Raw genomic sequence first — 13,065 nt, 5'->3', positions numbered from 1 at the left:
TAAAGAGGACTAAAGATTCAGCCTGCAGTGAAGTTAGGAATGTTTCATAATAGCTAGATATACTTCCGTGTCTTCCACATCTTTAAAGAGATTTCTATAAATGAGGATAATTTTTCAAATGCCTAACTAAAGTTGATTAAAATGAAATATATATATGTATGCTTATATATATGTTTACAGGGAATAGTGCAATTTTTTAATCTTGAATAAGCCCCAGAGTAACTCAGTTTGACCTTGCAGACAGCAAACTGCTACAAGATATACATCCTAAAAACTTTTGCATTCAATTAACAGTCTTTCCAATTTATGAAAAGATTCACGGACCAAGGCAGCTCCTGAAAAACACTGAATGTCTCACTCAGAAAACAAATCCAACAGTCAACTCCAAAGATTCTCTAATCCAAGTCAACACCAATGAAATCTGACAGTACTCAGTGTCAAACATCCTATTCAAGACCATATTCACTGAGAGGCTCACTGTAAATCTACTTAATTGCATGCTGTTTATATACCTCACAAAATCTGTATTCAGTCCAGGATACAGAATTAAAACTATCTAATGGCTTCAGTCAGCTATCTAAAAATGGACAGAAAAATAAGTATCCATTTTTAATTTCTGGATCCTTATCCTTTGTAGCATTCCACATAGATATTGCCATACTACTTCAGAAAAGTAGTAGGATCTCAATTAATGTGTTGAAATCACTGCGCCCTTCCTAAAAAGATAGAGCAAGCAAGCTTGTTAATTGGAAACACTACCTCAAACAGTAAGATTCTCCCCTCTGCTTTTTATATCTTTCAGGAAACTAGTCAGAAGAAGCACTGAATTGCTAATAATATATAAGCAGCAGCTTTAGTTTTAAAACATATAGCCACACCACAGCTACAATGACTTAAGCGCTTGGAATATGATCAGTTCACATGGGTGAAAGAGGCAAGAGGAACCCAAACAAGATACAATTGCTATAGTGACACAAAATAAAGCAGTATGCTGTGTCTGTAGGCATGAAATCATTTTCTCTGATGGAAAGTAAAAGACCACATGTTAGTAAAGAGTCTGTACACAGAACTGCTCAGGTTCTTGCCTGTGAAGTTTTCCATTCAGAAACAATACAGCTGATTCTACTTTATTGATTTAAAAATATTAAGGAAAGAGTCTTGGTTATTTGCTTCATACCAAAAGCAGATTACAACATTGCCAAATCATTAGATTTAAAAAAGAGAAGTTTTCAGAAAAGTTCTAGTCACAGTACCCTCCCAAATTCCCTTTATGTTATAGGCTGCAAGACTACATCCATCCATTCTCCTCTTTCCAAACTGGCTCTCCATTCTTTGCTCTGATAATATTGATAATACACCATGACTCAATGGGCATTTTTTAGATGCTGACATCTGTTTTATCTCAGTAGCACTGTAATCTTTTCTTCATAACAAGCTGTGTCACTCTATATTTCACCTGGCCCTGCAGCACAGGCTTTATACAGGACTTTCTTTCAAGAATAAAAGTAGTATTAGCAATGGTCTTTTAACTCCAGCAAAGATGAGATGCAAAGACTGCAGTCAGGCTGTACTTCACCACAGTGCCAGTGAAGACCGCAGCTGTTATGCCCATACAATTAATGAGAAGCCTGAAGAAAATGAGACAAAAATTATGCGGAAGTAAGAAGTGCAAATTTCAGGATGAATCCAGGAAGGAAAGCAGTACACTGCAGGAGAAGAGAGCAAGATGCATTACAAGCTGTACTTCTGCCTCCAGAACAACGTGCTCCTGTGTCTAAACAGCTGAAGAAAGAAGGTACTCATGAGAACAGGGACAGATCATCCTTCCCAAATGCTCCTACATCCTCTGGAACAATTTATTAAAACTTTTCTGTAGTATTGCAATACCTAGTAATGCTATGACACTTCTTAGTTGTTAGTGTCATTAAAGATCCAAATCTTATTCCACATCTTTGTTGTACACTTTTACATGTTCTTTGGAACTGCAGGGATGGCAAGACAGGACAAACGTCATTTTGCTTAATACACTTCAGTGTATTAAGTTTTCTAACTTTGTTAGAAAAACTTAGAATAGAAATTAAGAAAATATTGTAAAGAGCAGAATTCAAGAATTCAGGTGCTTGACACGAAGCATATGTTCTCTAGACTAAATACACTTGGTGCATGTGTGAGGAGATAGAAAAATGGATTTATGACATTTTTTAGCTCATATTGCAAGCTAATTATTCTTCAGCTGAATTTTGTTGTAAAGGTTGCATTAGTACTGCTAACAGTAAGGACAGTCTTCAGCAGAGAACAGGCAGAAAACAGGACTATGCTTATCATTACACTCCATAATCTTTATCCCTTCTGACTCTAAATTGCCTTAATGACAGTTTTCTTTTCCTCTTTAAAGCTAATGTCCTCTGTCTCTTTCACGGAAATAAGCTCAGGGAAAAGATAGGCAAGACCAGCAAGAGTCAGGAGAATAAACATTGAATCACAGAGAGTGTCGTCCAACAGGTTCTGATCCAAGAAGAAATACAGGTTCATGCTTTAATGAAGGCAGCATATCACAGAGAGAGATGTTAAGTGAAGCTGAATTTTTTCCACCATAATTCAGTGGCTTGCAAAACTTTGCCAAAGTTATGCAATAAAAATTAACTTTCAATTCCACGTTCTCAGTTTTATTTTAATTGAGGAGGAGCGCATTCATTTTTGGCTAAATCTCTAAGTCACAATTCCTCCTAAAATAGTTGTCAAAACATTTTATTGTTTTTTGGTTGTTGTTGTTTTGAGATAAATTCTGTGAAACACAGGAATTCTATTAACTTATGCTTTTCCACACTTTTCCTAAATCAACACTTTAGCTCATATATTTCCTTTAAAAAATGTTATGAAGTTCTACAGCTTCAGTAGCATCTACCAAGTGTGTGTATTCAAACTGCTGTCTAAAAAGAGAGGTTAGCCAATCACACATCTTAGCCTACAATGCATTTAACCTCTTACCTCCCACCTTTCAAGATGTGCTCCCTAGTGCTGGATGCAGCACTCTTCAGAATCGTTCACATTATGTAACAAGATTCACTGGGTCAGAGAAAAGTAAAGACAAGCAGATGCAGATGGAAGCACATGTGTAGCTAACCACTGAAGCATTGTCAGGGTAGAGAAGACCTCAATCTAGTCTTCACTAGAGACTACTTTCGTACTGAACAGCTGCTACACAAAACATACACGAAAGGGCTAGGAACACAACCCTGTATTTCAGACAATTCTCTCCCAACAGAAATACTGTCCTTCTAATTATTTTTAAATTCAATAGTTTAAAAAAAAAAGTCTGCTTAAACAGAAATGGTATTCAGGTATTCATAAAAAAATGGAATAACTCCAAAATAAATATTTTCCTTCTGTAGGCTCCCGTCATGCTAATTCTGCTACATTTGTGATGCCATTCAAATTACTTTTCTGTTATATAATGACTGGATTTTCTCACACTTTCTTCTCTATAGAAAAAAAAGACCAGTAAGTGATGTATAAACAACACCATAACACGAGCAACAACAACAAAAATGTTGAAAATATGAATTCAGTGATAGAGGAAGAACATGTTCTTCAGTAAACGAAACGTAATAAAGACAGAAAGCAAAACAGTCTAGGAAGTGCTCAGTAATTCCCCGAATGCATATGTACATATAATCCGCTACAGATTTCAGCCAAAGTCAATTCCTTTTTTTTATATTAAGAACAATTTTTTTTGGTAATAAAAATACTGATTCAGTAGATACTGGTATTTTCTTTCCATTCCTGTCCAAAGGTCAGCCAAAAGTAAAAATAATTTACCTGTACCAATAGCTTCCAAACAGGTTTCCTGCAACCATAACCACATACTTACTTGTGTTTCCATTCACTTGAAGTTTGGAGAACAGTTTTGATTAACCCACAGTATAAGAGTGTATTTAGCACCTTATACAAGCCTATGCTTTCTTTAAATTTGTAGCAAGAGACAGGGAAGGAAGGTGAAGGTCCTTTCTCAGAAAGAATTTATATCCAAGTGCAAAACTACTTTATTTTACTGCACTGGTAGAGAGGGTGTGCTAAATAAAGTGACTCTGCCTTCAAAGTAACCTTATCCCCATCTGTTCCAACTGCCCCTTTGTCTAATCCACAGTGTATTTGAATCAAACTATTTACGTGCCTACACTCCTTCAGGAAAAGGGAAGAGGGGGAAACAAGTCAATAATAGTAAACTGAACACGCAACAGAATAATTCTTTTTATCAGTACTTGCATGGAGACTGAAAAGCAACAACAGTTGAAATATCCATTTTTTCTAGACACTGTGGTTTTAAATTGGAGTGCCTTCTTAACATATTAATCATTTAAATAAATGAATAAATATGGAAATAAGGAAATAAAAAAATAAAGACTCTAGCATCTAACATACTTAATTTGACCTTACACGAATAGAGATTTCTTCTTCAGAAATTTTGCATGAATGGCCAAATTTTTCCTAGGACTACTTAGTGTAATATTTCAAATGAGCTCCAGCAGATGGAAGCATTAGAGTATCTGGTGGGAAGATAAATAAATAAATAGCTTACACTTTCATGAAAGACATCTGGATTTGTTAGTAAGACATTAGCCTCCCTTTGTCTCCATTAGTGTCATTACATCTGGTGCACAGTCCCTTGCTACATGATATAATTGTTTGGCTTGCATTTCATCAATCTGTTTATACTGGGCCCACATCTCCTGCTGAGTTGTGTATTTTTCCTTAATTTCAAGCTTAAGAAGCACCTGAAATACTTGTTCTAAAATGTAAAATAACAATCACCCTGGAGCAGACACTCAGCATGGAAAGTTTCAGCACAAAACATTCCTAGTTACAAACAACTGAAAACAGAATTATAGTGGAAAGTGTTAGACTACTGTAATTACACGCATCAGTGCCAACTCCATACATAATAAAACAGATTTTGCAAGTATTCTAAGCACTGATTAACACTCTTCAGTCCCGAGATGTGTTCTACAATAGTAGCATGGAAAATCTATTCAAGCCCATCCCCAAAATATTGAATACAATATGCCCTTTGAGAAACTCCGCTCTTTTAACGCAACTTGTTGTGGAAGCTGCTTTGGTAGTCACAAGAAATTACCTATTACAGTAGGATCCCCACTTTCCATTTGAGTTCCTTCCATGTAACCACAAAAGGAGTAATGGTGAAAATTAATAAGGTTCTTCATTATTAAAACTTAATATTATCAAGATCAGGCCTTTCAAAACACAGGGTATACTTTTCAAATATATCAGTATATTGACAGTTACAGCTAATACAGTTTAAGTTTTTCTCATTAAAGAAAATTATATAAGAAGATCCAAACCACAAGTGAGTTTTACTTCTGTAAGCCTTCCTTCTTAGAAGCTTCTAATTTATTTTTTTTCTAAATTTAGTTTCTATTTAATTAGCCAATTTCAAAGCTTTACACATACGCTTGTTTTTATTTGTATGCCTGGTATTTATGGTATTTCTGTAGCACCAAATATTGTTGTTTTTAGGTTACTTATATAACACATTTGGGTATGGAAGAATGGAGAATTATTATTATTGAAGATTTTGTTTTAGGAAAATTTACCTCCCCTCTAGTTAAAACTAGAAGCAGATCAGTTGGAGCACATCTACCCTGCAAATGGCTCTTCGACTGTTGCTAAAACTGTCTTCTGTATCAAGTTTAATTGCATTCCTTGTTTGTGGACTGCTATTGATTGACAAAAATACTACAGAAAGATGCAGAGGATCCTCCTTCTGCTGCTTAAGCATAAGAGAGAATTTCATTAGCTTTATAGTGGATTGCTACATATTAATAAATTTGCAAGCTTAGTGCAATCAACTACAAGAACAAGAGGACTCACGTACCAATGCCACAAAATTCCTCAGAGATATACTAAGCTATACACATAGAAAGCCCAAGACCTGTGATTGTAAACCTATATCCACACTCTCTTAGCATCCTACTGGTTTTGTTGGACACAGATAACTATTAAACATGAATGAAATTTGGGTATTTATATCAACTTTGACTTCCTATTTCACCTACATTTAAATATAGGATATTTCCTTTAAAACTAATATTCTCCAGCAAAAAGCTAACATCTAGTATTTCCACTCTGCTGGCAGAATTACCCACAGTAGTGGCCCCTAGCTGACTTGGGGAGGCACGACATAGGAGATAAAGTCCCACTGAGTTGGATGAGACATCAGTCTTAAAGGTTTATACAGCAACACACTGTAGGCTCACAAGTTTCAGTTTTGACAGGCTACTAGAAAAGAGATGTTTTGTAGTAGTTAAGTAAACACACTTAGAATCATACAATCACTTGAGTTGGAAGGGATACTCAAAGGTCATCAAACCCAACTCCACTGCAATGAACAGGGACATCTACAACTAGATCAGGTTGTTTGGAGCCCCCTGCAGCCTGACCTTGAAGGTCTCCAAGGATAGAGCATCTACCGTCCTTGTGGGAAACCTGTCCCAGTGCCTCACTACCCTTACTGTAAAACATTCTTCCTTATATCCAGTCTAAATCTCCCTTAGTTTAGTTTGAAGCCATTTCCCCTTGCCTTATCATAGTAGACCCTGCTAAAGAATCTGTAACCCTTCCTTCTTACAGCCCTGCTTTACATACTGAAGGCTGCTCTCATGTCTCCCTGGAGCCTTCTCTTCTCCAAGCTCCCCAGCCTGGAGAAGAGAACAACCCCAGCTCTTTCAGCACGTCCTTGTAGGATTGGTGTTCTATCCTTTGGATATTTTTTTTTTTTTGTGGCCGCTTATAAATAAATTTGTCAATCCTCTCAACTGCAAACCTGGATTTATGTTGGTCAGTTCTGAGATGTAGAGATACCATAGATAAAGCAGCAGTCCAAGCTGACCAAGAGGCAAACAAAAGCAGTTAATGTGCTCATGCTCATAGAATTCCATGGTTCATAACATAATCTACCACAGCTAAGATTTTCAATCACCTTCAAAGATACACCCAGAGACAGCAGAGTAGCAGCCCACTGCAAAGTCATTCCAGTGTTACTTAGAAAGCAATATTTACCTCTTCTCTCCTAAGACATTAGTAATAAAAGCCAGTCACACTCCCAAACTGTCCAAGAAATTGAGGTTCAAGAGTAATACAAAGATGTGTCCTTCCTTGGAAAGGGATAGACTTTGTCTAACAATAGGTGGCTGCAGTCCCTGTCATTCATCCTCTGCCATTTATATTTCTCTGCCAAGCAATGTCAGTTCTGCTTTTTCCACAGTAATCATTGCTAATGCTATTTTCTCCAGATGTTTTCCTTTAAAGCTTGAGTTAAACGATATGGACATATTCATACAATTTGAACAAAAAATAATTGAGATGCTTATGACACCGAAACTCAAAATATCTCAGATAGTCCCTATCTATGCTTCACATAATACATTCTGTTCTGCAAGCCCTATGGTACAAAGCATAGACTGAGACGATAAATACTATCCCTGCTATCAGACATTTTGAAAAGCAAATTTCCAGAAGGTATCCTACTTGTTTCCAAATCCCATATTAAAATCAACGAGCATATTCTGTTGATCAAAGATAACTAAAAAAAACATCACTGATAGCATAAATTTATAACTCCCAAGAGATAATGAACTACACATAAGTACAACTTCTGAACTACTAGCACGTCCTATCTCCTCCATATACACCTATAGCAGAATATCAAAACCCTGTGCCTTCCTTCATCTGTAATCCTTTTATCTTCCACTCATTACTACCTAAAAAGTTTTAGTGAAATCATGGTCTCAAGCAAGAGGCAAACCACCACACAGTTTTATCATTTACATTTTGAGGATCTGGGGATGTTTTTCTTTTCTATTGAGGTAATTTAATGTAATTCTGGACCTAATCAGATGCAGTTTGTAAGCATATTACACCAGACACAACGTGAAAGATTTTCATGTAAATAAGATCAGAATAACTGACTGCAGTAGTAACAAGCTGAGGTAGATTTAATTTTTCACTCAAAGAAAAAAAAACACAGGAAAAATGTCATTCCTCAACTCAGTTTTATAAATCAGAACTGAACCACAGAAAGACTAATAATACATTAATCAGCAGCACAAGAAGAGAAGATATACATAGAAGAAAATAGTGCTGGCAAACTGGCAATACAATCTCCAAATGAGTTTTGGTGATTTACTTTGGTCTATCTTATCTGGTTCTGTGGACTGAACACCATTAACACACAGACAGCAATCAGTTTGCTCAAGCTGCTGCTCTTCCAGTTCAGGTTCATTCAAAAGGAAATAGGCTGCATGATCCAAGACCAATGTGAGATACAAGTCAAAACAGAGAAAATGAGGAGAGAGGTGTCCTTCAGAAAGGACTGTACAAATCCCTTACGAAACTAAAGAACACATCCTCACTGAGTTAGTGCACTTCCTCATCCCAGATCAACCACCGCAACACCCACACCTCTGTATTTTTTAAATTACTTTAAGTGATGGAAGTGCTAAATATGTTAATAATTAATTTAAATTTATGTAGACTTTTCAAAATAATTCAAGTATATAGACTGTCATCCAATATTTACATACCACACATTTGTATAATGTCATCACAAAACATCAAACTAGTTTAATTCCTGCATCAAAATTCTTAAGTACTAAGACAGGCTTTTAGAGTCAGGAAAGCATCACTCAAAAAAAGATCATCTGAAGCATTGTTTAAACAATAATAGCAACTCAATTATGAAAAGTAATACATTTAAATATTCTTAAAAGATTAAGGGAGTAAAACCTCATGAAATCATATACATTTCATTAGAAAAAAGTACTTCGGAATCCATTTCCACTTTCCCAATGCCACTTCTCTTCTCCACCCTGCTCCTCAAAATTTTGTTTCACAGATAACGAATAACACCTTCTGAGGGACAGATAAATGATCTGAATGTTCTGGCATCACAGCATGAACTTCATACAACTGATCTTCAAAGAGCAGAGATGCTTATGGTAAGAAAATTTCAAGCTATGTGAAATGACTGGCATGCAATTTCTCAACAAGAAAAACCAAGACATTGTACTAGTCATTGCATAGATATGATATAGGAACGGTGGTTAAAAAGACAAATACTTTAAATACAATGTTGTTTAAATATTTTGATAAAGTCATTTAAAATATTATGAAAATTCAAAATCTGAATTCCAGACCTTAGCATAATACTTTTGGAAATTTTCTTAAAATGCTTACTTGAGATTTCTGAAGAACAGAGAAAGCATTGAGATACTACCAGAAGTAGCAAATATACTAACCAGGCTTTTTTGTTTTTTAGTTTTTGACAATATGTTTTTCAGATGCAAACTATTTTTCTTAAATTCCTGAATGATAGTTCTTCAAAAAAGTAGGGATTTGAATGCTTAAAAAAAATTATAACCTTCTTTCAGTCTGTAGAAGACACTAGGTGCAAAAGATACTGATGAATTTAATAAAGAAAAAAAAGTTTCAAGCTAGGTAATACTTTCCCTCAGTATAATAAAGCAGAGGCTGTCCAAAGTCAAAATATAAAATATAGTAGCTATAGAAGTCTGACTTAAAAGAACATTTCAGCTTTGTTAGTGTTGTAACTAGCAAATTTGTATCCTAGTAATCCAAAAGGAGGACTTCCCTTCCTGCACTGGAATATATGAAGTCCAGTAGTAAGCATGCACAAAGTGACTTGCTAAAGTTCAAACAAGAAGTTCTGAAGACCAAAATACCTTTCTTCTCATAGAACTTAAGAAATCAGCAAGGAACAGGACTTGGAACTGCACTAAAGCAAAAATGTGTTTCCTTACACTGAATAAAACACTGTCAAAACATCAGTATACTGTGAGATGTTCAATCAAAGGAACACTGGGGAAAATAAGGAAAAAACCTTCAAATATTTAAGCTACTTCAAATAGTAAAGCTCCTTCTATTGCCATTTCTGAAAGCCAAAATATATGTGAGCAAGTAGATGATGACTTTAACAGGTAGCCGTGCTGTTTTTTTTTTTAATAAATTTCTGAGGGACAAAAACCAAAGAAATATTTTTAAAGTAACATATCATGATATAATTATGAATAAAAATAAAACTACGAATTATGTTACATAATTCCCTTTTTCATTCTCATAAAATAATTTATTAATATAATCCAATATGAAAAGTCATAAAAGATCATCTGATTTCAGATGGTGAATTTTATGACTAAGTAAACATCAGGGAATAAAACATTAAATATATTTCTGAGTACATCTGAAATTCCACGTGGAATATCAACCTTTGAAACTATTTAGAACTGTCAACTACAAACAAATTGTACAGCGTGCATTATGCCAGATGCAGAATCTTGTTCCTGAAAATAACTGAGTCAGAAAGTACAACCACGTCCACCATTCACGAGCTTACAGATCACTTTGGATATGACCCCTAACCAGTATGTAATCAGCATCATTTGTAAAGTGAGAATTAACAATAAAACCAGTATTGCACAAATGTTAACATTCAGGAATTCTGCAAGTGATTAGGATTGATGCATAAGTATCAAATCAACATACTGTGTATCCTGTCCCTTCTTTCACTGTCAGTGTCCTTCTGGCGATGAAAAACTCTACCACCTCTGAATTTGGTGTCTTCACATTTTTTGGAGGTCTACACTTAATCTCAGATTTAGAACATGATTCAAAAGGTATCACTATGGGTAAAATCCTAGACTTCAGTAAAAAGCTTAAATAAAACGGAAGACAACTTCATACCATACCCTTGCATTTTTGTTATTGATGTAGCAACCTCTCATGCTGAAAAAATACTCTGGATTTTGTGAGACTTGACATGAAAACAGACTTTTAAATTAGCAAATTGCATTTCATCAATGGGCCAAAATGTGCCACTAAAGTCTAAATTTTGAAAAGAAACTAAATAATCTGAAAACAATTTAAGACTAAATCTTTATTACTGCATTTCCTATTTCATTTCTGGGAACTTGGAATTTATTCAGAGAGCCTCAAGGTGTTTAAAAAAAAAGAAAAAAGAATCTAATTAGACATGAAGTAAAACAATAACTAGGACTACACTGAGTACAGGAACATTTTTATTTTTAAGAGAAGCATTTCAGACTTCTCAAATACTTTTATCCTTTTAGAATAAGATTTCATTGATCGGATAATATTTAGGTAAACATTTTTGTACAGAAACCAGGAAAATGGAAATCTAAACCCAGCAGGAATATTTGTCTAACATCCTTGGACTATTCCTTGACAGTAAGAAACTTTAAACTGTCCACTTGTTAAACAGACAAATTATATTGAAAAGAGTCAGCCCACTTCATTTGCAGCCTTAGGCTTCTTAAGATGAAGACCAGAACCAATATTAGAAATGCTAATATCTAGATTTCTTTTAATCACTATGAATTATGAAAAGGCTTATCACAGTTCAAAACCAGGATGCTGTGGGTCCCCGCTTTCATCAGACTGTCAAGTCCTACAAAGTTCTTGGCGAAGATTCTTTTCAAGTGGGAGTAGCCAGGTACGGGAATGCTTGCAACACACGACTTACAATATGTACACACACAAAAGCAGTTCACATCAAAGTAAGAGGCTACTTTAGCCAAACAGAAGCGATACCAATTAGTTTTTGCATCAAACAGGCAGTATACTTCATAATAGAGTAAAAGGCAGACAGAAGTTGCAACTCTTTATTTATAACAACATTTTTCAGTTTTCTTACTCTTTGCCCTCCAGGAATATGGTTTTGATTTTGCTGTTAGAAAATGCAGCCAGCATGTATTTCTCTCTGGCAAACATTGTAAAATACAAAAGGCATTTTGTGATTAGTATTTCTCAATTATATCCCAGTTCTTCCCCTACTAACTTAAAAATCAACTGTATTTGTTAACCATAGGGTGCAAGCATTACATGTGATAAATTAAACTCAACAATGATCGAGTTGTAGTTACTCGTCATTGAAGATACATTTCATTATTTAGGAATAACCAAATAAACTTTTACCAGCACTAATATGTTTCTCCAGCTTTTATAATTCCAGTGGACATTAACTCATTGAATATTATCTGCAAAAATATCTGAATTCTTGGTACTCTTAAACTTGTTCCAGTTGCACACCAGTCAATTTATTAGAATGTTACTTGTTTAATAATATGAACTATTTCTTGTCATGTTCAATTTTTTTTTTTTTTTCCCCAAAAGGAAAGACAGAAGTATAATCAGTCAAAATGTTTCAAAGAGAAGTCTACAAATGTCCCTGAACTGTGTTTTTGTCCTAACAGTAGAGCTGTAGCAAGTTTCTCAGAATCTGAAACTTGACTCAGATTTTCAGTGGAGACAGCAAGAACAATTAAAGATTTCTATGGATATTGATATAAATTATGCAAAATTCCAACCCATGAGACACACTAGATCATATTGACTGGCACTGTGCCCACCAGGGGCTACATGCCAACTGGAGCAGCATGTAAACTATCTATTCAGCTTCCTATAATGAGCTACCAATTGCCAAGAATTTGGAGTAAGGGTAAAATCATTCTCTATAAATTTATTTTCTATCAGCAGCCTTTCTTAACAAAAGCTTTATGGCAAAAGAGAAAAGGTTTTACAACTACACTTCTTTTTATACTATTCATCCTCAATCTTAATTAGAATCTCAACTAATTATATAATGTGTCATGCATTGGGATCAATATTAGATATGTTTCATTTTACAAATAAAAGCTTCTGTTCTGTATTGAAAACTACATTCTCAAATGCAAATTACTTGAAAAATATATATTATCATGGAAACCATGAGAATATACTATCCATTGCCAAATCTTCAGCAATCTGACCTTCATACACAATTGGAGTGAATATTTCAAACTGGCTACAAAAGTAAATTCCATTTGGTCTGAATTTGAAGCTGTCCAGAAACCTTGTGTTCTTAATGAGTCACCTAGAAAGACCTAGAAGTTAGACAGCTTTCCTAAACAAGTATTTCGGAAGAATGTATTTATAAGCCCAATTTCAAAGAGCAAAACTACTAGCTAGCAAGAA

General features: G+C 34.9%; 1 protein-coding gene across 5 annotated transcripts in view; it reads right to left on the bottom strand.

Annotated features, from left to right (window-relative positions):
- The window catches only part of WDR27 (WD repeat domain 27), a 97,077-nt gene that overhangs the window by 38,168 nt on the left and 45,844 nt on the right, over positions 1–13,065 (bottom strand). The gene's annotated exons all lie outside the window — the stretch shown is intronic.

Source organism: Meleagris gallopavo, chromosome 2 (genome assembly GCF_905368555.1).
Source record: "Meleagris gallopavo chromosome 2, MGAL_WU_HG_1.1, whole genome shotgun sequence".
Lineage (NCBI taxonomy): Eukaryota > Metazoa > Chordata > Aves > Galliformes > Phasianidae > Meleagris > Meleagris gallopavo.
The sequence above is the reverse complement of the archived record's forward strand: the minus strand, read 5'-3'. Positions and strand labels throughout refer to the sequence as shown.